This window comes from Symphalangus syndactylus, chromosome 3 (genome assembly GCF_028878055.3).
Source record: "Symphalangus syndactylus isolate Jambi chromosome 3, NHGRI_mSymSyn1-v2.1_pri, whole genome shotgun sequence".
NCBI lineage: Eukaryota > Metazoa > Chordata > Mammalia > Primates > Hylobatidae > Symphalangus > Symphalangus syndactylus.
The window spans coordinates 111,783,326-111,810,731 of record NC_072425.2 but is presented as its reverse complement, the minus strand read 5'-3'; the positions used below and the strand labels follow the sequence as shown (position 1 = coordinate 111,810,731).

At 36.8% G+C, this 27,406-nt stretch overlaps 1 protein-coding gene across 2 annotated transcripts in view; it reads left to right on the top strand.

The window, feature by feature from the left end:
- The window catches only part of ZNF804B (zinc finger protein 804B), a 622,860-nt gene that overhangs the window by 450,331 nt on the left and 145,123 nt on the right, over positions 1-27,406 (top strand). The gene's annotated exons all lie outside the window — the stretch shown is intronic.

Here is a 27,406-nt window from a genome sequence, read left to right as displayed (position 1 = left end):
TTGGGAAAGTCATTTGATTGTGTTTCATTTTACTGTATTTCTCAGATACTGCATTTTTTTTTAAATTGACAGATTGAAGGTTTGTGGCAATGCTGCATCAAACAAGTCTACATGTGCCATTCTCCCGACAGCCTGTGCTCACTTCTTGTCTCTGTGTTACACTTTGGTAATTCTCACAATATTTTAAACCCTTTCATTATTATTCTATTGGTTATGGTGATCCATGATCAGTGATCTTTGATGTTCATATTGTAATTGTTTGGAGGCGCCAAGAACCATGTTCATATAGAACTGTGAACTTAACCAATAAATGTTGTAAGTGTTCTGACTGCTTCACTGAGCAGCAGTTCCCCCATCTCTCTCCTTTTCCTTGGCCTTCTCTATTCCCTGAGACACAATAATATTGAAATTAGGTCAATTTTTAATCCTGCAATGACCTCTAAGTGTTTAAGTAATAGGAAAGTCATAGTTCTTTCACTTTAAAGCAAAAGCTAGAAATTATTAAGCTTAGTGAGGAAGGCATGTCAAAAGCTGAGATATGCTGAAAGCGCAGACACTTCAATCAAACAGTTAGCAAAGTTCTGAATGCAAAGGAAAAGGTTTTAAAGAAAATTAACAGTGCTACTCCAGTGAACGCATGAATGATGAAAAAGCAAAACAGCCTTATTGCTAATATGGAGAAAGTTTGAGTGGACTAAAGAGAAGATCAAACCAGTCACAACATTCCCTTAAGCAAAAGCCTAATCCAGAGCAAGGCCTTAACTCTCTTTAATTCTGTGAAGGCTGGGGGAGGTGAGGAAGCTGGAGAAGAAAAGATTGAAGCTAGGAGAGGGTAGTTCATGAGGTTTAAGGAAAGAAGCCATCTCTATAACATTAAAGTTACAAGGTGATGATGTAGAAACTGCAGCAAGGGATCCAGAATATCTAGCTAAGATCACTGATGAAGGTGGCTATACCAGGCAACCGGTTTTCAATGGCAGATAAAAGAGGCTTCTATTGGAAGAAGATACCATATACAACTTTCATAGCTAAACAGAAGAATTCGTAACAGGGGATAATGTAGCTGGTGACTTTAAGTTGAAGCCAGCATTCATTTACCATTCAGAAAATCATAGACTCTTGATAATTTTGCTAAATCTGTTGCTCTATAAATGCAACAACAAAGCATGGAAGACAGCACGACATTTTACATCATGGCTTACTGAATACTTTAAGCCCACGGTTGAGCCCTATTACTCAAAAAGATTAATTTCAAAGTGTTTCTGCCCATTGACAATGCACCTATTCACCCAAGAGCTCTGATGAAGATGTATAAGGAGACTGTTGACCTAAAGGAAGAAGCCAAGGCACAAAATATAATTTTAGGTAGTTTACTTGAACCAAGATGAGGCAGCTGCTCGGAAGCCTCGACCCAAGTAAACTTGTGGTATGAGCCCCATTTGGCCTTTGTTACAAGCAGGTTTTTAGAGGCAAAAAAGACAAGGAGTGGGCTGACACAAAGTTATTTTGTAGGAATCCTCATCGGTTTACAGAAATGACAATGATTAGTGATTATCTATACATTGTGAACTAGAGTGTACAGGCCACAGTGTCCAGCACGTGGCATTCTTAGCTTAATTTACGGCTATTTGTGGTGACAGTCTAGAGTGCCTACAGCAAGCAGCTTCAAGCAGGGAAGCAGATTGTGACTGCTGCCTCATTCCCATTTCTCTCTGGGACTGATAAGTAAGAAGTGTTTGGAATTCCTCAGATAAATTTTTTTCTTTCTTAAAATTAATGTTTTTATGGCTGCTAACACAACATCCACTCTGTAGCCTATGAATCAAGGAGTAATTTCAACTATCAAGCCCTACTATTTAATGAAATACATTTCATAAATTTATAGTGCCATAGATAGTGATTTCTTTGATGGATCTGGAAAGGTACATTGAACACCTCTCCAAAGAATTAATTATTCTAGATGCCATTAAGAACATTCATGTTTCATAGAAAGAGGGTGAAATATCAATATTAACAGAAGTTTAAATAAGTTGTTTTCAGCCCTCATAAGCGACTTTGAGGGGTTCAAGACTTCAGTGGAGGAAATCACTGCAGATACGGTTTTAATAGCAAGAAAACAGCCGGGCACGGTGGCTCATGCCTGTAATCCCAGCACTTCGGAAGGCTGAGGTGGGAGGATCATCTGAGGTCAGGAGTTCCAGACCAGCCTGGCCAATATGACGAAACCCTGTCTCTACTAAAAATACAAAAATTAGCCGGGCATAGTGGCACACACCTGTAATCCCAGCTACTCAGTAGGCTGAGGCAGGAGAATCACTTGAACCTGGGAAGCAGAGGCTGCAGTGAGCCGAGATCGTGCCATTTCACTCCAGCCTGGGCAATAAGAGCAAAACTCAGTCCAAAAAAAACAAAACAAAAACAAAAAGCAAGAAAACTAGAATTAAAATAGGGGCCTGAAGATATGACTGAATTATTGTGATTTCTTAATAAAATTTTAACAGATGAGGAGTTGCTTCTTATGGATGAGCAAAGAAAGTGGTTTCTTGACATGCCTGAGATTAATCTACTTCTGACAAAGATGCTATTAACATTGTTCAAATGGCAAGAAATAATTTAGAATATTACATAAACTTAGTTGATAAAGCAGCTACAGGGTTTGAGAGGATTTACTCCAAATTCAAAAGAAGTTCTACTGTGGGTAAACTGCTATTAAACAGCACTGCATGCTCCAGAGGAACTTTTCATGAAAGGAAGAGTAAATCACAATGGTCAACTGTATTATTATCTAATTTTAAGAAATTGCCACAGATACCCCAACCTTTGGCAACCACTACCCTGATGAGTCAGCAGAAATCAACATCAAGGCAAGAAGACTCCCTCAGCAAAAAGATTTTTACTCGCTGAAGGCTCAGGTGATTGTTAGCATTTTTTAGCAATAAAGTATTTTAAAATTATGTCAGGTACCTTGCTTTATGGAAGTAATGCTATTGCACACATAATAGACTATAGGATACCGTAAATATAACTTTTATATGCACAGGAAACCAACAAATACATGTGACTTGCTTCATTGCAATGTTTGCTTTATTTTCAGTGCTCTGCAACTGAACCTATGATATCTCCGAGTTATGCCTGTGTTGCATTTTCTTCATACGAATGAATTTTTAAAGTTATACGCTCGATTTAGGAAATAAAAATATTTGCTAGACACAGAATCTAAAAAATATACCCAAACTAAATAGAAACAAGTCTTCAAGAACAACATAAATTAAAAACTAGCTATGTAAAGTATTCATATAAAAGACAAAATTATCACATATATTTAAGAAAAGTAAATTTTGAAATTATAAAATATATTTGTCAATATGTTTAATTTCCAGTATTCATTATGAATCTATGAAATATGCAAACAAGTGATTAATTTCAATATGATTGTTGATTAGTTCAGCAGCCAATGACAAGTGGCCATAAGGTACAAGAATTATCTTTAATAACACAAAATTGCCATCTGAATGCTTTTAAGGCCTCATAAACCCTGATAGAGTGTAAGAAATAGCCCACAAATTATTGAGTTTGCTATCAACTAAATTCTGAATAACTCATCAGCTCTTAAGGTTATGACTAGAGGGTATCGATTAACTGTCTTATCCACTGAAGCAGTTGTTATAACTTTAGCAATATTTTAATCTCTCTGTAATGAATCATGAAATCTATATTTTAAAAAAGTATTTGAATGACATTCAGTGGTATTTGTATCATGATTTTAAACATTCATTACCACTACCATAAAGTAAAAATAAAATATACCACCAGGACAAACAGCCTGTATGAAAAAGGAGAAAATTAATTGCCTGAGGGCATCATGTAGAAAGCAGAAATGTCAAAGTGTGATAGGTGGCAGAGAGAGAAATCTAAACTGGATGTTTTAGCAGTTCATCCTGTAAGAATAGCTCACATGTTAAATTATACTTTGCTCACAGAAAGGTATAATTTACAAAAACTATGAATATAATTTTCACTTTTTGAATGAAATAAGAAATAATTATAAACTCTAAGAAAATATTGATCCTGTTATGTATGAGATAATATCTGTCTAGAACTTTTCTAAAAATGGGAGCTTAAGGATTCTTATTAGGAGGATGAAAAATAAATTAGACTCATCATTAACTGTTAACAGTTTGTTGAGAATATAATACACTACACATATTTAAAGTGTACAGTTCAACCAGTTGTGACATATGTATGCATCCATGCATCACTAAAATCAAGATAGTTTAATGTATGTATCACCCTTGAGAGTTATCTAATGCCTTTTTAAAATTCCTTCCTTCTGTCTTTTCACGCCCTTTACCCCTGTACCCCTTCTTTCCCTTCCACCGCTCCCTGAGTTCAAAGTACCACTGAAAACAAGCTAATTACCCATCCACAGGGGAATGGATAAAAAATGGTGGTATATCCATACAATAGAATGCCATTCGACAATGGAAATGAAGAACTGATATGTGCAAAATGGATTAAACTAAAAAAAAAGCTAAGTGAAGTCAGACAAATATAGTGCATGTTCTATGATTCCATTTATATAAAATCTTATGAAATGCAAAGTAACCTATAGCGACTTACTGTTTTTGAAACTACCAGATATATATTACCATTACCATTTATACTGAAACTATTCCAGAAAATTGAGAAGGAAGGACTCCTGCCCAATTCATTCTATGAGGCCATGATCATTCTGACACCATACCTAGCAGGGACACAACAAAAAAAGAAAACTTCAAGCCAGTGTCCATGATGAACATCAATGCAAGCATCCTCAACAAAATACTAGCAAAACAAATCCAGCAGCACATCAAAAAGCCTATCCACCATGATCAAATAGGATTTATCCCAGGATGCAAGGTTAGTTCAACATTCATAAATCGATAAACATGATTAATCACAAAAACAGAACTACAAACTAACCACATGATTATCTCAATAGATGCAGAAATGGCCCTCAAAAAAATTCAACATCCTTTCATGTTAAGAACTCAATAAACTAGGTATTGAAGGAACATGCCTCAAAATAATAAGAGCCATACATGACAAACCCACAGCCAATATCATACTGAATGGGCAAAAGCTTGGAACATTCACTTTGAAAACTGGCACAAGGCAGGGATGCCCTCTTTCACCACTCCTATTCAGTGTAGCATTGGAAGTCCTGGACAGGGAAATCAGGCAAGAGAAAGAAATAAAGCACATCTAAACAGGAAGAGAGGAAGTCAAACCATCTTAGTTTGCAAATGACATGATCCTATATCTAGAAAACCCTATCCTCTCAGCCCAAAAGCTTCTTAAGCTGATAAGAAACTTCAGCAAATCTTAGGATGCAAAATCAATGTGCAAAAATTTCTAGCATTTCTATACACCTACAGTAGGCAAGCAGAGAGCCAAATCATGAAAGAACTCCCATTCACAAATGCTTAAAAAAAAAGAAGAAAATACCTAGAAATATAGTTTACAAGAGAAGTGAAGGACCTCTTGAAAGAGAACTATAAACCACTGCTCAAAGAAGTCAGAGAGGACACAGGCAAGTGGAAAAATATTCCATGCTCATGAATAAGAAGAATCAACATCATGAAAATGTCCATACTGCCCAAAGTAATTTATAGATTTGATGCTATTCCCATTAAACTACCATGGACATTCTTCACAGAACTAGAAAAAACTATCTTAGAATTCATATGTAACCAAAAAAAGAGCCTGAAGAGCCAATACAATCCTAAGCGTAAAGAACAAAGCTGGAGGCACCACACTACCTGACTTCAAACTATACTTCAAGACTACAATAACCAAAAGAGCATGATACTGGTACTAAAACAGACCCATTGGCCAATGAAATAGAATAGAAACTTCAGAAATAAGGCCACACACTTACAACCATCTGATGTTTGACAACATGTAGACCAATGGAACAGAATAGAGAATTCGGAAATAAGACAACACACCTACAACCATCAGATCTTTGACAAACCTGACAGAGACAAGCAATGGGGAAAGGAGTGCTATTTAATAAATGGTGCTGGGAGAGCTGGCTAGCCATATGCAGAAAATTGTATCTGGACCCCCTCCTTAACCTTATACAAAAATTAACTCGAGATGGATTAAAGACTTAAATGTAAAACCCAAAACTGTAAAAACCCTAGGAGAAAATCTAGGCAATACTATCCAACATAGGCAGAGGCAAAGATTTCATGAGAGAGATGCCAAAAGCAATTGCAACAAAAGCAAAAATTGACAAATGGGATCTAATTAAACTAAAGAGCTTCTGTATAGCAAAAGAAACTATCATCAGAGTGAACAGACAACCTACAGAATGGGAGAACATTTTTGCAATCTATCCATCCAAAAAAGGGTAATATCCAGCATCTACAAGGAACTTAAACAAAATAACGGGAAAAAAAAACCCTATTAAAAAATGGGCAAAGGACATGAACAGACACTTCTCAAAATAAGATATACATACGATCAACAAACATATGAAAAAAAGCTCAGCATCACTGATCATTATAAAAATGCAGATCAAATCCACAATGAGAGAGCATCTCACACCAATCAGAATGGCTATTAGTTGAAAGTCAAAAAACAACAGATGCTGGCAAGTTTGCAGAGAAATAGGAATGCTTTTACACTGTTGGTGGGAGTGTAAATTAGTTCAACCATTATGGGAGACAGTGTGGTGATTCCTCAAAGACCTAGTGGCAGAAATACTATTTGACCCAGCAATCTTAATACCTAGGTGATGGGATGATTTGTGCAGCAAACCACTGTGTCACACATTTACCTGTGTAACAATCCTGCACATCCTGCAGAGGTAGTCCTGAACTTAAAATAAAAGCTGAAGAAAAAAAATTATATCTTTCAACTACTAACACCTAAAACGAAACAAAACAGAACAGAACAAAAAGGCCTCAGTGCCTGACTGTAGCAGTTTTAAAAGTTTTTCCAGGGACAATATGGTTTGCCACAAAAATCTGACAGGAAGAAAATAAAAAGCAGATGCAAAATATGTGAAAATAAAAGTCACACTAGCAGCTCTCCCTTTGTTGATGACTTCCTTTTGCAAATTGTCTTCCACTAAGTAATGTAGTCTGCATAAAAATCCTTTCATTTTTCTTCCTCTTTTCTTCTATTGGCTATTTGATTATAATATTTTGTATATACTATAAGAGTTTTCATATTATCTACTTTTTTGTAACTGCTACATGAAAATAAAAAGAGAAGCGCTTTTGAAATTGTAATTATGAGAAAATCAGGAATCTTAGATCTTGATTCAATCTATGTCACTCAGTTACTCATTAGAATTTATATTTTTCTCTTAACAGCACGCTTAGATTCTTGATTTTTCCTTTTCTTGTTATAATAGTATATGCACAGGTTAGTGGATTTAGATTTAGTTCAGTTATATAGAGTTAAAGATATCTTTAGTTAAAGATAGTTGACATTTTTGTACACTTTAGTTTTGAATACTGAAGAAATATGTCATTTCTATATGAACAAATTATTCTTCAATTGATTAGCAAATTGGATGCTTAGATATTACTGAAAGTTATTTAAATAATGACACCTTATTAGTATGTTTCCACATACAGATCTGGCCATTAAAGATTGGTGAGTAGAACACTGACCTTAGAATGTCCAAGTTTTCATGCAAATATTCACTAAATGAACAATAGGATTAACAAGCAAATGGATTATTAAACCTTTGCAAATAGATTATTAAATCTTTGCAAATACATATTTTTATTGCAATACTAGCTTGATCAACTAATGATACGATTTAAGGCATATAGGTTAAAATGGGGATAGTTTATGGAAATGCTACTCACACACACATATAGAGTCATATGTAATTTTTAAAGCTTTTAATTGTTAAACAGACAAAATAATTGGTGTGAATCTAGACATTCTTTTAGTTAGAAATGTTATAAATTATTACCTTTCATTTTACTATTTGTAGTAAATGCATAAAGCCCAAAGTAATTTCTAATCACCTTGCTGTTCATGCTCACTGAGTATTTATATGTTTACAATAATATTAATAGCATTTGTAAGACTACATGTTTTCTTCTAACGAAAGCATTATAGAATCAGATCACATTGCAGTTAGTGAAAAACACTATAAGCTAGTGTGTTTTATACTAAATAAAAAATAATGTGACCTTGAGGTTACCTGTCATTACTCAAGGAATATTTTCACTGTAAATGCAATAAAAGTTAATACATGTCATTACAGAGTGATTAAACATTATTTATTGTTAATCTTTGAGTAGATTTATGTTATAAATTGATAAAATTTTAAATAACTGCTTTTTTTAAAGTAGTAAGAATACAACAGAAAATATATAAAGCTTTCTATCAATAACAAAAACAAGTACGAAAAAAAAAAACAAAAACGTAGTCCATCTGTACTCCAGCCAAAGGCAGAAATCCAAAAGACATAGTAGCAAAAGGTCATGTCAGGAAGCTAGCTCACCATCTGTAGCAGAAAGCAGAGCCTGTTTTCAGTAAGGAAAATGTATGTTTAATGCAAAAAACATTATTTCTAACAAGTAACTTATCCGGAATATGGAGCCATAGGGAGTTTAGAAATAAAAAAGTCAGCAATAAAGGACACTGGTGTCCCCAGAAGGCCATGATTAAGTGTCTGGCTGAGGCTTCTGCTTGCACAGGATGTTTTCTTCCCCCTCTTAGTTTGCAACACAAAGACTGGCCCCATTGAAAGAAAAACTTGTTATCCACATAGTATATCACTCAGTTGGGTACAGATAACTACATCTCTTCCCAGTGAGAAGAAATCCTTTTTATTAGGCTTTGTGGGCCCATTCTTTACTTACATTGTTTGGGTGCCAGTTATGGGAGGCCAGGCTTTCCCTTTCCCTCTGGAGTCAGCATTTTTCAGGGCAATCCTCAAAACTCCTGCAAGGCTCCATTCCCAAACCAGACTCTTCTACTCTAACCTGCCAATTTTTTTTAAACTATCACAGTACAGCATATTCAAATCTAATGTCATGTTTTTATATTGCTGTTAAAATCTGAAAAAGACAAAATAACCCAAAACAAAACTTAGAAAATATAAACAAATTAACAGCACAATAGAAATACAAGGCTTTTACTATACTAAGTATTTATTTGAATTGTTTCTATAATCAATATATTGGCCTGATGGGTTAGTTACACTTACACATTTGTTTACCAGATGACAAAACAGATCAAATTGCTGAGTATACCACACCCATGAGAAACTGAAGCTCGATTTAAACTCTGGCTGACTCCAGAACGATACTCCTAGCCACAAGGATGTACTGCCTTTTCATTTTTAATAACTAGTTTCAAAACTCAGATCTTCCTAGATATTATTCTTACTGGCATCTTTCTATTTTGGTCACTTCCTCAGAATTTATGACATTTTATATACATATACACACATACATATACATATAAACATCCATATATGTGTGTGTGTATATATATATGTATACATATGTAGTATATTATATAATATGTGTATAAATATAGGTATATGTGTATATTATAAAATATGTGTATATATGTTATATATACACATATATAGATATAAATACATCTATAATATACATATTTATATTTAAAAATGTATTTGTTCACCTTTGTATGGTGCTCAGAACTGTGCCTTCTGCTTTTCATGTTTGAATTTATTTAATCATTCGAATCATTCTGTGAGAGTGATATTGTTATCCTCATTTTATAGAGGTTAAGTGATGCACCGAAGATCATTGAGTTTGCATGTGGTTGAGCTTGGATTAAAAGACTTTTGTCCCAATCTCTGTACAACCCAAATGCTCTTTACTCTTAATTAGATGTAACATGCTTCCTTCTTTTCTCAAGTTTTATCTCTATTAGTTAACTATACATTCTTTTAGTATAGGAACAATACCTTCCAAGTCATATACAATTCCTGTAGCCCCTAACACAGTAAGAGTTTAATACATAGTTGGCGAATTTATTTCCAACCTTAGGATTCCTGTCCTGGTTTGTAAAATCTCCAACTGAGATCATAAATCTCCTCTTAAATTTACTACCAATACTTAGACTCCTGAAAAATGTCTCCTGACAACGAGCTTCTTACCAAGGAGCACTGATGATTTTGATCAGACCCAGAGAATGTCAAGGTCAAGATTGATACAACAAAATATTGATTCCCATAGATGTAAATATTGTTGACCTTCCTATACTTTCAAGTTTCTACCAATAAATTTCAAATCATGAACAATCTTAGAAGAAATATGTCCCCCACTCCCACACAAATAGCCTTTGACTAAAAAATTATCTAGAACTGAGGAAATCATTCATGGTTTCTTTCTTCTGTCCCCCCCAACATATTATTTTTAAATTCTACTTTACAGCACCACACCCCTGATTCTTGCCTCCATTCATTTTCTTTTCTACCCTTTGGTCACAAGGGAAATTTGGATTCTTCTGCCCACTTGAGGCATCTGTTTTCTCTTTCTATCTCCATGTTTTCATGATACTTCTCATATATGTTTTACTTCCCCTTTTTTCTGTCACTTGACATTCCTCCCTACATGGGCATTCCAGTGTGAAACCATAGTGATATTCAGGCATGCAACTAATGAAGAGGCAGACTCTTATCTGAGCTTTTGCTGACACTCTTAGGGAAAGCTTCGTCATATTTATTTAGATTTTTTAAGATATAGTTGTTTCTTATCAATGAAAGTTATTTTTTTCATTTTATATTACAGAAGAGACATTCTCTACTAAAAAGAGTGTAAATATTCCCTGTCATCACTGCAGTTTCACAGAATAGAGATTTGCTGATAAATATAACCACTAATGAGGACACAGATTCCAACCCAGAGTAGTAACAGAGCATGTAAGCTGACAAATTCCAGAATTAGGATTTTTTATAGCATAATGGACAGAAGCAAAAGATTCTATAGAAATCAATTTTTAAAATCACTTACTTGTGCTTTGACCAATTCAAAGTGAACTCAGGACATACAAAATGGAATAACAGACACTGGAGACTCCAAAAGTGTCTCTCCGTTGGGAGGAGAGTGAGGGATGAAATATTACCTAGTAGATATATTGTACACTACTTGGGTGATTGGTCCACCAAAAGCCGAGATTTTACCACTACACAACAAATCCAAGTAACACAACTGTGTACCCCTAAATCTATACAAACAATTTTTTTAAAAAGTGCACAATGTAAGTTCAGACTTTGTGTAAAGGCTCTGAAACAAGAAGCAGAAAGTCCAAGAAAGAAGTGCTGGGAAAATAATCAAAAGGAGCACGTAGTGGAATAATATGAAAAGGATCATAACTACTACCTAAGCTACTGGTCAGAAATAGTGACCAGCTGTAATAGAAGAGAAAATGGGAGATAGTAATAATATACTCTCTAAAGTTTGTATGACTTCCTCTTTATTAATACATGGAGTAAAATCTGTACCATTCTCATTACCAAATGTAGGTTTATTATTTCTCAGGAATACTTTGGTCACCTTCTTAAGCCCCAGAAGTAAAAAGCTCATCAAGTATCATTCATTTCTTTTATATCTAAGAGTCAAATTCAAGCCTATTAATTTAGACCCATTATAAAATTGTAACTTATTGAGGCTTATTCTGCTTAGGTATGTACCTGTGTTCCAGACCAGCATGACTATTTCCTTTCCCTAAATACACACGGAACTTTAAATCCCTAACATACGATTTTATACCCTTTATGTTGTCCTTTGTATCTTATGAATTAATCCTATCCTTGCAGGTGGTCTGTGAGTTTCTTGAAAACAAGGATTGTGTATTATTATCATGCACAGTAAAATGGCACAGTAACTCATCCAAGCATTCATAACATAACTAAATCCCTACCCTAAACCAAGCTCTTTCAAGAGCACCATAGAAATGTGAGAACAATTTTAAAAATAATTTTAGGTGTGAATTCTTTTATCTTTTGATTTGATGTTTTCCTTTCATGTTAGACATCCCTCCTATATCAGAGAAAGAGGTAGCTTCCTCCTTTCTAAAACCAGTTTTCAGAACTGGCTAAGTTCAGTGCTGAATTTATTATAGCTACAACTAGTGATCTATGGACTAGCAAAACTCTAAATGCATTTTTTAAAGCTTAAGGGGATAAAGAAAAGAGGAGGTCTCTATTGGGGATGATTCTGTCTTCTTTTCTAGGAGATGGCTTGAAACAGAAAACTTTTATCTATGGCATCCCAAGAATATGAATGTTATTTCTAAATATGTTGTTAAATAGACTTTGATTTTGATTACATGGTTTGAAGGAAGAAAACAATTCTACATCTACATTTTAAAGATTCCAGAGATCCATGTATATGTCTTGAGTTTTAGAGACACAAAAATTCTATTCCTTAGACTAACCTCATTTTCCAGATGAGGAAATGGACCCTCCTGAATTAACTGCTCTGCCATTGGTCTCAAAGACAGGAGTCAGGACTTGAATTCTCATTCCAGATCTGCTATTTATCATCCTGCATAAACCTTTGACAAGCCAAAGAACTTTTCCTGGATTAATTTTCTTAAAAGATTGTTGAGATTCTTCCAGTTACCTACCTGTATGATTATTCTAGCTTTCTATTTGACTTTTTTACAATGGGCCCGCAACTTCTCTTGTATCGTAGCTACAATACATCTCTTTTTAGACTAGTTCTCTACACAGCGCACACACACACACATACACACACATGTACATACCCACGCAAATGCACATACAGAATAGATTGGAGCCCAACTCAGTATGGCTTGCTGAGTTGACACCAGTGGTAACAATAAGTACGGATTCTCCAATGGCTGAAGCAGCTGTGACAATCTTGGACAAATGTAGGCTGTTTGCCAGAGCATGGGTGGACTACACCATCAGCGCTGCCATTGTGATACACATAGACGTTGGCCCCAGTTTCCAGCTAATTAGGCTTTCTGACTCCAGCTCACAAGCATTTGTAGTTAGTTCTCATAAAAGCAGGTATATGTGCATAACCTGATGAACAGACCTTCTTTTTGAGGTTTTCTGACGTCACTTATCCAAGTTTTGCAGTTACATGCGAACATTATTTAATAGACAAGCATAAGTAGTTTATAGCAGCTCTTTTGGCCCTTGTGAATATCTTTGTCTCAAAGTAAACTAGTATTTTTTAATTTTTTTTCTTACTTTGACACATTTTTCTCAGCTTAAAGTTAGTATTTTAGATTTAAGACATAGAGCTTCTGTAAAGCATAATTTTTTTCACAATTTCTAGTATTCTCTAAGTTCGAAATTAAATTACCCACTAGAATTTCAACAGATAGAAGCCTGGAGCAGCCAGTTTGAAATAATAGTGTGCCTTTGTGAGAACAATCAATTTTTAAACATCTCTGGTACAGAACAAGTAAACCAAGCAGCAGACTTATTATTAGACATGATAGCAGACGTTCAGGAGAATACAGAGATGTCCTTGGTGTTTTGTAATTCATCTGACTTACTTTTTCTTAAAAGCAAAGCCATTGGCTTTATACTATTTCAATATGTCATCTTAGGAGTTTGCAGGCCTGTGTTTAGCACATGTAGAACATAAACACAGCAGAGATTAATACCAGAACAATTTAAGAAGTTCAGAGAAGGAAAAATCACTTGATATTCACTGAATCTATTTGAAGGAAACATATTTGCAATCAGTTCCCAAGGAAAGGTGAAGCAGTGGCTAGATCAGCATTGCTTAATGGTCATTTCTCTCATAGATGGCTCTCACAAATTTTAAATTAAAAGAAAAATGGTTTGTAACTGAGCAGGTATCACTAGCAACTTTCCAGAAAACTTAGTTGTCCAACATTTTTCATTGACTTTTCTTATATTAGAAAATGAAATGTCAGATGCTATTAATTGCATTTTTACAATAAGTAGCTACATCAGGAGTAATGGCTAAACAAAAGTACTTCCTGTCTAATGCACAATAGATATATTCATTTAAATGTTTTCAATTTAGATGAATGCAATATGTCTATATTCATATCAGTTATACCTACCTGTGGGCTGAATTGATGAGGTGGTAATTACTACCTTTATAAATGGAACAGCATTGTCAGTCTGGAGGAAGAAAAGCCATTTTCTTATCATATTTCACACACCCACACAATAGACACATTCCAAAAACTTTCTTCCAATCATAAAAATTTTACCCTTGAATTTCCAGTGGACCTAATGATTGTAAACATGATCACTTGGTAGGTCCTGCTTTTCTGGAGGGTTGCAAAGGGTTGGTCTCATGGGATATGCTGGAGGGGCACCGAGAGTCTCAAAATCTCTTCATGCAAAGTAACTCTCATGCTTGTTATTCTGCATGCCTGCAGTGCAGCTGTAGGCATCATGTGGTATGGATTTGATTATTCTTATACCGTACATTGTTTTCTGAGTTCAGTAAAGGTAGGACTATTAAAATGTGACGTTGTTGAATATTTTTATTTTTAGAACGCTGTTCTAAAAATATAGTCTGCTAATTAGAAAAAGCAAGTACACATAGTTCCTATACACTCTGCCCAATCCTAAATAGTTTCTCTTATTATTATTTTGCGTTGTGTGGTGAGTTAGTGTATTAGACTGTTCTTATGCTGCTAACAAAGACATACCCAAGGCTGGATAACTTATAAAGGAAAGAGGCTTAATTGACTCACATGTCCACATAGCTGGGGAGACCTCACAATCATGACGAAAGGCGAATGAGGAGCAAGGTCATGTCTTACATGGCAGCAGGCAAGAGGGCATGTGCAGGAGAACTCCCATTTATAAAACCATCTGACCTCATAATTTATATTCACTATCACGAGAACAGCACAGGAAAAACCCACCCTCCATGATTCAATCACCTCCCACCAGGTCCCTCCAATGACACATGGGGATTATTATAATTCAAGGTGAGATTTGGGTGGGGATGCAGAGCCAAACTATATCATTCTGCCCCTGGTTCCTCCCAAATCTCATGTCCTCACATTTCAAAACCAATTATGCCTTCCACTGCCCTTCAAAGTCTTAACTCATTCCAGCATTAACCCAAAAGTTCAAGTCCAAAGTCTTATCTGAGGAAAGGCCAGTCCCTTTCACCTATGATCCTGTAAAATCAAAAAGCAACTTAGTTACTTCCTAGATACAAAGGGGGTACAGGCAATGGTTAAATACATTCATTCCAAATGGGAGAAATTGGAGAAAACAAAGGGGGTTTAGGCCCCATGCAAGTCCAAATTCCAGTGGGGCAGTCAAATCTTAAAGCTCCAAAATGATCTCCTTTGACCTCATGTCTCACATCCAGGTCACAGTGATGCCAGAGGTGGGTTCCCATGACCTTGGGCAGCTCCTCCCCTGTGACCTTGCAGGGTACAGCCCCCATCCTGGCTGTTTTCATGGGTAGACATTGAGTGTCTGCAGCTTTTCCAGGCACACAGTGCAAGCTGTTGGTGGATCTACTATTCTGGGGTCTGGAGGATGGTGGCCCTCTTCTCACAGCTCCACTAGGCAGTTTCCCAGTGGGGACTCTGTGTGGGGGGCTCAAATCCCACATTTCCCTTCTTCATTGCCCTAGCAGAGGTTCTCCATGAGGGCCCCACCCCTGCAGCAAATTTCTACCTGGACATACAGACATTTCCATACATCTTCTGAAATCTAGGCAGAGGTTCTCAAATCTCAATTCTTGACTTCCGTGCATCTGCAGGCTTAATACCACATGGAAGCTGCCAAGGCTTGGGGCTTACACCCTCTAAAGCCATGACCTAGGTTGTACTTTGGCCACTTTTAGCCATGGCTGGAGCAGCTGGGACACAAGACACCAAGTCCCAAGACTGCATACTGGAAGAGGGGCTTGGGCCCAGCCCATAAAACCATTTTTCCCTCCTAGGTCTTTGGGCCTGTCATGAGAGGGGCTGCCATGAAGGTATCTGACATGCCCTGGAGAGGTTTTTCCCATCGGCTTGGCGATTAACATTTTGCATCTCATTACTTATGCAAATTTCTGCAGCCAGTTTGAATTTCTCCCCAGAAAATGGGATTTTCTTTTCTATTGCATCATCGGGCTGCAAATTTTCTGAACTTTTATGCTTTGCTTCCCTTGTAAACATAAGCTCCAATTCCAAACTATGTATTTGTGAATACATAAAACTGAATGCCAGCCAGGCGCAGTGGCTCATGCCTGTAATCCCAACACTTTGGGAGGCCGAGGAGAGTGGATCACCTGAGGTCAGGAATTCAAGACCAGCCTGGCCAATGTGGTGAAACCCTGTCTCTACTAAAAATACAAAAATTAGTCAGGCATGGTGGCTGGTGCCTGTAATCCTAGCTACTCAGGAGGCTGAGGCAGGAGAATCGCTTGAACCCAGGAGGTGGAAGTTGCAGTGAGCTGATATCATGCCATTGCACTCCAGCCTGGGTCACAAGAACAAAACTCCATCTCAAAAAACAAAACAAAAAACAAACAAACCCACAAAAATGAATACTTTTAACAGCACCCAAGTCAGCTTTTGAATGGGTTGCTGCTTAGAAATTTCTTCTGCCAGATGCCCTAAATCATCTCTCTCAAGTTCAAAGTTTCACAAATCCCTATGGCAGAGGCAAAATGCTTCCAGTCTCTTTGCTAAAACATAACAAGAGTCACCGTTGCTCCAGTTCCCAACAAGTTCCTCATCTCCATCTGAGACCCTGAGCCTGGGCTTTATTGTCCGTGTTGCTGTCAGCATTTTGGTCAAAGCTATTCAACAAGTCTCTAGAAAGTTCCAAACTTTCCCACATTTTCCTGTTTTCTTCTGAGCCCTCAAAATTATTTGAACTTCTGCCTGTTACCCAGTTCCAAAGTGGCCTCCACATTTTTGGGTATCTTTACTGCAGCACCCCACTCTACTAGTACCAATTTACTGTATTAGTCTGCTATCATGCTGCTAATAAAGACATACCTAAGACTGGGTAATTTACAAAGGAAAGAGGTTTAATTGACTCACAGTTCCACATGGCTGGGGAGGCCTCACAATCATGAAGGAAGGTTAATGAGGAGCAAGGTCACATCTTACATACCTGCAGGCAAGAGGGCATGTTCAGGGAAACTCCCTTTTATAAAACCATCAGATCTCATGAGACTTATTCACTATCATGAGAACAGCACAGGAAAAACCCACCCCCCATGATTTGATTACTTCCCACTGAGTCCTTCCTATGATACATGGGGATTATTACAATTCAAGGTGAGATTTGGGTGGGGACATAGAGCCAAACCATATCAGTTAGTATATTGTAGTTGATGAACCCATATTTATACATTATTATTAGCAAAATCTACAGTTTACATTAAGACTCAGTCTTTGTGTTTTGTAGTTATATGAGTTTTTATACCACCATATATATTTCAGGAATTCCAATTCTCTCCCCTTTAGCACATTAAATAACTGGATAAAAATAAATAAATTAATCAGTCAAACGTATTCGTTCTTTCAGTCACTACATTTATTAATTCATGTATTCTTTCATAGACATTTGGTAAACATAAACTCTAGGTCAAGAATTCACTGTAATTTAATTGCTTCAGGCATTTTCCCAACCCAGGCTTAATATACATATTTTTTAGTCACTCTTTTTTCTTCCCCACTCAAGGATATTGTCTGATTTTACTGGTGAGCCCTGAAATGTTCTGTGTTAGAGAGACTGATAGTCTTTGCATTTTGGTGGGCTAATACTGCATTGTGTCAGCAAAAGTTCATTGGTTTATGTGTGTTTTATTTACTATTTTATTGGTTTTTTTTTTTGAGACAGAGTCTCGCTCTGTCGCCCAGGTTGGAGTGCAGTGGTGCGATCTCGGCTCACTGCAGGCTCCGCCTCCTGGGTTCATGCCATTCTCCTGCCTCAGCCTCCCAAGTGACTGGGACTACAGGCATCAGCAACCACACCCAGCTAATTTTTTTGTATTTTTAGTAGAGATGGTGTTTCACCGTGTTAGCCAGGATGGTGTCGTTCTCCTGACCTCATGATCTACCTGCCTCAGCCTCCCAGAGTGCTGGGATTACAGGCATGAGCCACCACACCTAGCCCTGTTGTATTGGTTGTTAAGCAACTCTGCAAAACTATCTACAGCCTTTATAAACTTGTGGAATGTAGCATCTGTATCTGATCATTAAGAAATCTGGAAATTATATCTTCCCCCTTTTTCCTTCCATTAGACAGATAAGCATGATTAAGCAATCAAGCAATAGCTGCTGTTATGATTATCTTTGGATTCACCTGGACTTCATTATTTCCTTTCTAACATGTTTTTCTGGTGGAAGAACTGTATATTAATTCATGCCGAGGAAGATGAAATTGGTGGTGGCCAATGCTGATAACTGTGGTCCTAACGGAAATGCATGTGTTCCTAAAAAATAATCCCCGTTCAGGCTGGGCGTGGTGGCTCATGCCTGTAATCCCAGCACTTTGGGAGGCCGAGGTGGGCAGATCACAAGGTCAGGAGATCGAGACCATCCTGGCTAACACAGTGAAACCCTGTCTCTACTAAAAGTACAAAAAATTAGCCAGGCGTGCTGGCAGGCCCGTGTAGTACCAGCTATTCGGGAGGCTGAGGCACGAGAATCGCTTGAACCTGGGAGGCGGAGTTTTCAGTGAGCTGAGATCACGCCACTGCACTCCAGCCTGGGTGACAGAGTGAGGCTCTTTCTCAAAAAAATAAAATAAGAATAATAATCCCTGTTCAAATGCAGTCAATTAATAAACATCTCCAAAATAGGCAATTATTTAAGCAAACTTTAAATATTGTCTCTTCATGTATAGAAATGTAGTCTGGCATCCTGCCTGTAAGTCAGAAATTTGTCATTCTTTCCAAATTAGAAACAATGCTGAGTTGTCCCCAGAGAATGCCACTGAGAGACAATTTCACATGTTTAATGTGCTTGTATTTATCTTTTAATGTGGGCATCTTTGATGAATCATTAATAAGAGGAGAAAAAATCCCTTTCAAAACTAGTTAGTGGCTGACATCACACCTTACCTGGGCATTGATGGAAAAGTCAAATTTTGTTTATGTCTCATTCCAAGTCTGGCTACTGGATACTTGGTTCACACTGAACTATAAGAAAAACAATTGATTATGGTAAAATGGGAAGAGCATTGGAAGACAAGAATCTGCATTTCTGATTATGGATTTGTGTGCAGTTGACACTCTCCATTACTTTAGGAAAACTCTTCAATAAGCAACATAGATCTCAGAATCTACATAAGAAAGATTGTTCTAAAAGTCTAAAACTACCATGTGTTTGGAATCATACTTACCTATCTACTCTAACATTATTCCAACAGTCTAATTCTCCATGATATGACTTGTGTTGCCAGGGTAGGCCGTACTGTCTATGTGTGTAAGAGAAAAGCATTCTCTGCCTTTTTATTATTATTATTAATTTCACTTTTCAATAAATGGTTACTGAGTTTTTCTAAGTAACAAGTACCATCTTAAATGTTGTGGAATGCAAAGACTATCCTTTTTACAAAAGAAGTCAATCAACCCAGCATGGTGGCTCACACCTGTAATCTCAACACTTTGGGAGGCTGAGGCAGGTGGATCACCTGAGGTCAGGAGTTCTAGAACAGCCTGGTCAACATGGTGAAACCCCATCTCTACTAAAAATACAAAAATTAGCTGAGCGTGGTGGCATGCACCTGTAGTCCCAGCTACTCAGGAGGCTGAGGCAGGAGAATCACTTGAACAGGGAAGCAGAGGTTGCAGTGAGCTGAGATCGTGCCACTGCACCCCAGCCTGGGTGAGAGTGAGACTTCATATCAAAAAAAAAAAAAAAGTCAATCATAACTTTGGAGAAATCAACATTAATAATATTAATGTTAATTAAGTACATATTATGCTCTCTTGACTATGTTTGGAATTCTTAAATAGGTAAAAGTAAAAACAAAAAACAGAGATTTAAAAACTCCTGAAAACCCTAATTATGCAAAGAAAATTAAATTTGCTAGCTTTATTTTTATTTTATGTTCTTGGGTACATGTGCAGGATGTGCAGGTTTGTTACATAGGTAAACGTGTGCCATGGTGGTTTGCTGCACCTATTAACCCATCACCTAGGTATTAAGCCCAGCATACATCAGCTGTTTATCCTAATGCACTCCCTCCCACTACCCCACCCCTGGAGAAGCCCCAGTATGTGTTGCTCTCCTCCCTGTGTCCATGTGTTCTCATCGTTCAGCTCCCACTTATAAGTAAGAACATGTGACATTTGGTTTTCTGTTCCTGCATTAGTTTGCTGAGGATAATGGCTTCCAGCTCCATCCATGTCCCTGCAATGGACATGATCTCATTCATTTTTATGGCTGCATAGTATTCCATGGTGTATATGTACCACATTTTCTTTATCCAGTCTATCATTGATGGGCATTTGAGTTGATTCCATGTCTTTGCAATTGTGAATAGTGCTGTAATGAACATAGTATGCATGTATTTCTGTAATAGACTGACTTATATTCTTTTGGGTATATACCCAGTAATGGGATTGCTGGATCAAGTGGTATTTCTAGTTCTAGATCTTTGATGAATTACTGCACTGTTTTCCACAATGGTTGCTAATTTACATTCCCACCAACAGTGTAAAAGCATTCCTATTTCTCTGCAACCTTGCCAGCAACTGTTGTTTCTTGACTTTTTAAGCATCTCCATTCTGACTAGTGAGAGATGGTATTTCATTGTGGTTTTGACTTTCATTTCTGTAATGATCAGTGATATTGAGCGTTCATTCATATGTTTATTGGCCACATGAATGTCTTCTTTTGAGAAGTGTCTGTTCATGCCCTTTGCCCACTTTTTAATAGGGTTGTTTGTTTTTTTCTTGTAAATTTGTTTAAGTTATTTGTAGAGTCTGGATATTAGACTTTTGTCAGATGGATAGATTGCAAAAATTTTCTCCCACTCTTTAGGCTGCCTGTTTGCTCTGATGATAGTGGTTTTGTTGTTGTTGTTGTTGTTTATTTGTTTCCTGTGCAGAAGCTCTCTAATTAGATCCCATTTGTCAATTTTTGCTTTTGTTGCAATTGTTTTTGGCAATTTCATCATGAAATCTTTTCCTGTGCCTGTGTCTTGAATGTTATTGCCTAGATTTTCTTTTAGGGTTTTTGTTGTTTTGGGTTTTATATTTAAGTCTTTAATCCATATTGAGTTAATTTTTGTATAAGGTGAAAGGAAGGGGTCCAGTTTCAATTTTCTGCATATGGCTGGCCAGTTCTCCCAATCCTTTCCCAATTACTTGTTTTTGTGAGGTTCACTGAAGATCAGATGGTTGTAGATTTGTGATCTTATTTCTGAGTTCTCTATTCTCTTCCATGGGTCTGTGTGCCTGTTTTTATACCAGTACCATACTGTTTTGGTTACTGTAGCCTTGTAGTATACTTTGAAGTCCAGTAGCATGATGACTCCAGCTTTGTTCTTTTAGCTTAGGATTGTCATTGCTATACAAGCTCTTTTTTGAATCTATATGAATTTTACAATAGTTTCTTCTAATTCTGTGAAGAATGTCAGTGGTAGTTTAATGGGAACAGCATTGAATTTGTAAATTACTTTGAGCAGTATGGCCATTTTCATGATATTGATTTTTCCTATCCATGAGCATGGAATGTTTTTCCATTTGTTTGTGTCCTCTCTGATTTACTTGACCAGTGGTTTGTAGTCCTCCTTGAAGAGGTCCCTCACTTTCATTCTTAGCTGTATTCTTAGGTATTTTATTCTCTTTGTAAATTTGCTAGTTTTTGTATGAGATAGTGGGCTAAAGATGATAAAAATTCCTCTCACCTGCCCAAATTTCCATCAGGAATTTGCTTTGTAGACTCAGGGGAAAATGGTATTTTGTTAAAAATAATTTTATAGTGTCACATGCATTCAGTGATACACACACACACACACACACACACACACACACACAAACAGACCACAGAACATCCAAACATTGAGTACCTATATAGGGGAAGAAAAATAATTTTCTTCTTCTCAAGCATTTTGCTGTGACTTCCTGTAACAAAAGACAAATTAACAAGAAAAGAAACAGAAGTTTGATAACATGTATACCTCTTGTGCACATGGGAGATAACCTGGAGAAATAAATAAAACTCTAGACTAAATTTCAAAGAATTGTCTTAGACTTCAGGCTTAAATATCATCATTCTCCAAAACAAAGAAGTACGCAGTGAAAGGTAAGGTTAAGACCCATGCAAAGTGCTACTACAAAACAGGAAAATGTTTGTTATGCAGATTTAAGTCTATGCCTTTTCCATTGATTAAGAGTCTCTAGTAATTTAGAGCTAGCCTTCTCTTAGGCTGTCTTAGGTGTCTTAGGAGACACCTTTACAAGTAAAGATTTCCTTTATAGGTGTAAATTTATCTTAGAAAAGGGTAGGTAACTTTTCAAAGCTTCTCCTGTGTCTATAATTTCTTAAAATAACTAGTTCAAAATTATCCTTATGCTAAGGAGGCATACTGGAGTGGCATAATTAGGTTTCCTACAGTCATAGTTTGGGGTGGCATATTCTGAGCCCCATCACCTATATTTGCCATGTGGTATACTTAGTACTTCCCTAAAAATTATCTAATTTTTTCTTCACAACAGTCTTGTAAACTACTTATTATTATCCCCCTTAATCTATTCTGAGATAACTGAAACCTTTGGAGCTTGAACTTCTGTAAGATAGAGGCTGACATTCAAGCTAGTCAGGTTTCAAAGACAAATATTTTTTTTTCCTATTATAAAAACAGAATAAATAAGTGAATGAAACCTCGAAAGCAAGTTTTCTGTTATCCAAGCTGTTACAGAGATGCAGGAAGATGATGGGTGCCAAAAGAGCGTTCTGACTCAGCAGCAGCCACTTGATTGGAGGAGGGGAAAATTCACTCTCTTTGAAGTAGGATTTCGTTTGGGGCTAACATAATAGAACGAGTTAGAGAATATTAGAATTCTTAAAGCAATCTCTTACACATAACAGTGAAAGGTCAAATGTGGGCTTTCATGCAAAGAATATGAATTCAATTCTCACAGCTCTGTGCTGGTATTACCCATAAAGAGCTATGAAGAACAGCAGTTGATTTCTTCCCTTTGTTTTTCATAATCAGAACACATATTCACAACCAATGCAACAAGACTACTACCTTGCATTTTCCTAGTATCCATCTCTCAGCTTCAAGAGCATTATAGATTTTTAAAATTATAATTAGTTCTCTCACTCTTCCTGGGAGTTAACTGCTCCATATCATCCCGAACCCACAAATGAATTAGCGGAGACAGCCTGGACTTATGTGGCATCTGGATAAATGCTAAGTAATTGGAACAGCCTTGAGTATGGTGAATCATGCCTCTGAAGTCAGGCAGATCTGAGCTTTGATCCAGTGAATGAATTTCTAAACATGTTTATGCCTTATTTTCCGTGTCTTTAAATGAGATAATAATAGAACGTACTTCATAGGGTTATTGTGAAGATTAAGTGAGTGAACAAGTGTGAAGTGCTTGGCACATTTCTAGTTTACAATGTAGTTCATGAGGAGTTAATGTGTAATAATAATTACAATAATAACAACAATTTGATAGCAAACATTCATATTTCTAAGTGCATTCATTACTCTAGTCAGAATACTAGCCACTTTAAAAAACATACCTGTTTTATGCATTAATGTAAAATTTTTGGTGTGAAAAAGTACATATTCTCTCCTTGCACCCAAAACATTAATTATAAAAAGTAATTAATTACTACAGAATTCATACTGAATGACAACAAAAAATGCCCATTGGCATTACCGAATGTTTTAAAAATGACTCTTGTTAAGATAACTGTCATATTCAATTTGTAATTTATTTTCAACCTTTAATGAATCATTGAGAGTGATTAACAAGAAGGTTTCTTTTATGTCATACATTTTTTTTTTCCGTCAGATAAGCTTTCAAAACCTCTTCCTCTAGGCAAACTCTAAGAAGGGAAATTTAAATAACTGGCAAATGAATGAATTAATTATATATCAAATCTTGTATCTATAATTCTTTCTTTATTTTAAAATTTTACTGATACTGAGAATAGGTCATCATTTTTTACTCCTTTCATACAGAACACTTCATCTCTAAATATATTTAAAGATTGTGTAATTACTTCAGAGAGTAAATCATCTTATTTACCTTCAGGCCTATTTTTCAGTAAAAGTATCCTGTCATTCAACAAAAAACCAAGAAATAATGTGTGCTAAAAATGTGTATATAATGCTATGTGAGAGAGACATTAACTTCTAATTATTCTTAAGTAGTCTGATCTAGGTAACCCTCAACAGCAATTTGTGATTGTTACTCTATCACAACTTATAGTTTTTACCTCTTTACATGTAACTTTCCCATTAAACTGTAAATTAATGAGTGTAAGACCCAGTAAGAAATTGACATTTAGAAGTTGCTAGATAAGAGATTCTTGACTGTATGAATACTTAATAAACAGTTGAATGAATGGATGGTTATATGTGTGGATAGATTGTTGGATGAATGAGGTAGCATGGCGACAGTGAAAAGCATGCCCCCTTTTACCATTACCTAGCCATTAGATTTTATACAAAACATGAAATTACTAAATATCAGTTGCCTCTTTTGAAAAATAATAGAGATTTCTACCCTTATAATTCAGTCTATGTTTGTATGTTTTGTGGTAGAATTTATACTCCACCTGTTCACTCTTTCTCTCTTAATAAAGTGGCCAGAATATGCCCTGGAGATTGTCATTAGCACCTTAGAGGTAAGAAAGATAAGGATATCTGCATAATCTCCTGGCAAGAATAATGAAGCAAGAAATGTGATACGTAGTTTAGTCGAGCGACCTTGTAAAATATAAGTGTTCAGAAAAAGATGGTATTAAACTTAAATTTTGGTGAAGCTGTCTTAAAAGTGTAAAATTTTGAATTAAAAATCATCAATATGATACTTAAAGAACGTTTTAGAAATATAGAATGTTTAGATGAAGGTAAACATTCACTCTTGACCATTGAACTACTGTCATAAAATCTCCTACATAATCTGAAAGAATATAAAAATACATTTTTAGCCTCAAATCTATCCTGAATTTTCAGTTGTTCCCCTACCCTAGTTCATGAGGCTAAGGTATTTCTGAGCACTAAGGCAGTGTTGACCAATGTCTAAGAACATGGTCAGTTTTCTAAGGCTGTTGTCATAAAGAAGAAAGAAGAACTATGATTAGGCTGGGCGCGGTGGCTCACGCTTGTAATCCCAGCACTTTGGAAAGCCGAGGCGGGCGCATCACGAGGTCGGGAGATCAAGACCATCCTGGCTAACATGGTGAAACCCCGCCTCTACTAAAAAGACAAAAAATTAGCCGGGCGTGGCGGCGGGCTCCTGTAGTGCCAGCAACTCAGGAGGCTGAGGCAGGAGAATGGCGTGAAAACGGGAGGTGGAGCTTGCAGTCAGCTGAGATCGCGCCACTGCACTCCAGCCTGGGCAACAGAGAGAGACTCCGTCTCAAAATAAATAAATAAATAAATAAATAAATAAATAAATAAATAAATAAATAAGAACTATGATTAAAACAAAGTAATCCCTAGTTTCAATCCGGTCCCTGTGATTATACTAAGAAAGAACATGAAAAATAAATAAACAAATAACGGCCGGGCGCAGTGGCTCACGCCTATAATCCCAGTGCTTTGGGAGGCCATGGCAGGTGGATCACCTGAGGTGAGGAGTTCGAGACCAGCCTAGCTAACATGGTGAAACCCCGTCTCTACTAAAAATACAAAAAAAAGTAGCTGGGCGCGGTGGCGTGCGCCTGTAATCCCAGCTGCTGGAGGGACTGAGACAGGAGAATCGCTTGAACTCCGGGAGGGGGAGGTGCGGTGAGCCGAGATCGCGCCATTGCACTCCAGCCTGCGCCACAGAGAGAAACTCCATCTCAAAAAAAGAAAAATAACTTAGTGAGGAAGAGTGGAGAAATAATGGTTTTCCTTGATTCTAAGTCTACCAAATCAAGGGATTTAGCACCATCTCAATGCTGTACTCCTGTCTCACTTCTCAATAGTGATTGTATCAGCTGGCAATTATCCTAGTTCTTTCAACAACTGGGTTTTGACCTTGAAATCAGAGTCTCCATTCTCATTACTGGCTACAGCCTGTCCACTAATTTTTTTATATCCGCCATTACTATAGAATGTAACCAAATTCTTTTTTTTTTTTTTTTTTTGAGACCGAGTCTCGCTCTGTCACCCAGGCTGGAGTGCAGTGGTGCAATCTCGGCTCACTGCAAGCTCCGCCTCCCGGCTCATGCCATTCTCCTGCCTCAGCCTCTCCGAGTAGCTGGGACTACAGCTGCCTGACACCACGCCCGGCTAAATTTTTTGTATTTTTAGTACAGACTGGGTTTCACCGTGGTCTGGATCTCCTGACCTCGTGATCCGCCCGCCTCGGCCTCCCAAAGTGCTGGGATTACAAGCATGAGCCACCACGCCCGGCCTGTAACCAAATTCTTACTTTAACTCTCTTAGATAGGCAATCCATATACTTGGTCTAGTTGTGCTGTTAGTTAATGGTATCATGCCCTTCTTTCTTTTTGCCATGGGTTTTACCCTCTTATATTTGGGCTTAAATCATTATGTTACACACATGTCTAAATTAATTGTCCCATTACTTCACCCCATTCTGAAAATATGCCTAAATTATTTCTGCTTACTTTCTTTTTCTAGTCAGCTATTTGCTATGATGTACACTTATGACCCGATTTCTTTCTATTGAGGGTAGTCGTTTTGGAGAAACAAAGATAAAATCCATTCTTTAGTTTGTTCATTCATTCTTTATACATATTTACTTGGTATTCTCAAAGTGCCAGTCACTCTTTTATTTGGTATAGGGATAATAGAGCAGAAGTTGTAGAATGGTATGAAGCATAAATATATAAACAATGATTATCCATTAATTTACGTAATGCATATTAAGTAGCACATATTCTGGGCTAGACAACATGTTGTTTAGTATTGTGCAACAAAAATGAATAAAATAGCTTCTTCCTTCAAAAAATTAGTGGAATAAATAGACATGAAAACAGATAATTTAATGCTATGTGACATCTGGTAATAGAATTAAAGAGGAAAATATAGAAGCAGGGTTTGATAAAATATGATACAGGCAAGGTAAGAAGTTTTTCTGGCATATTGAGAAGGTTGGCTTTAAAGGAATATAGCAAATCACAGCTGTTTACTAACAAAGGAGCCAGGCATAGGTTGTTTGAATTCAAATTCCTTCTCCACTTGTTAACTTGGAGACCATGAGTGTGTAATCTCTCTAAGCACTGGTTGATGCATCTATAATGCAGATGAAAATAGAACCTAACT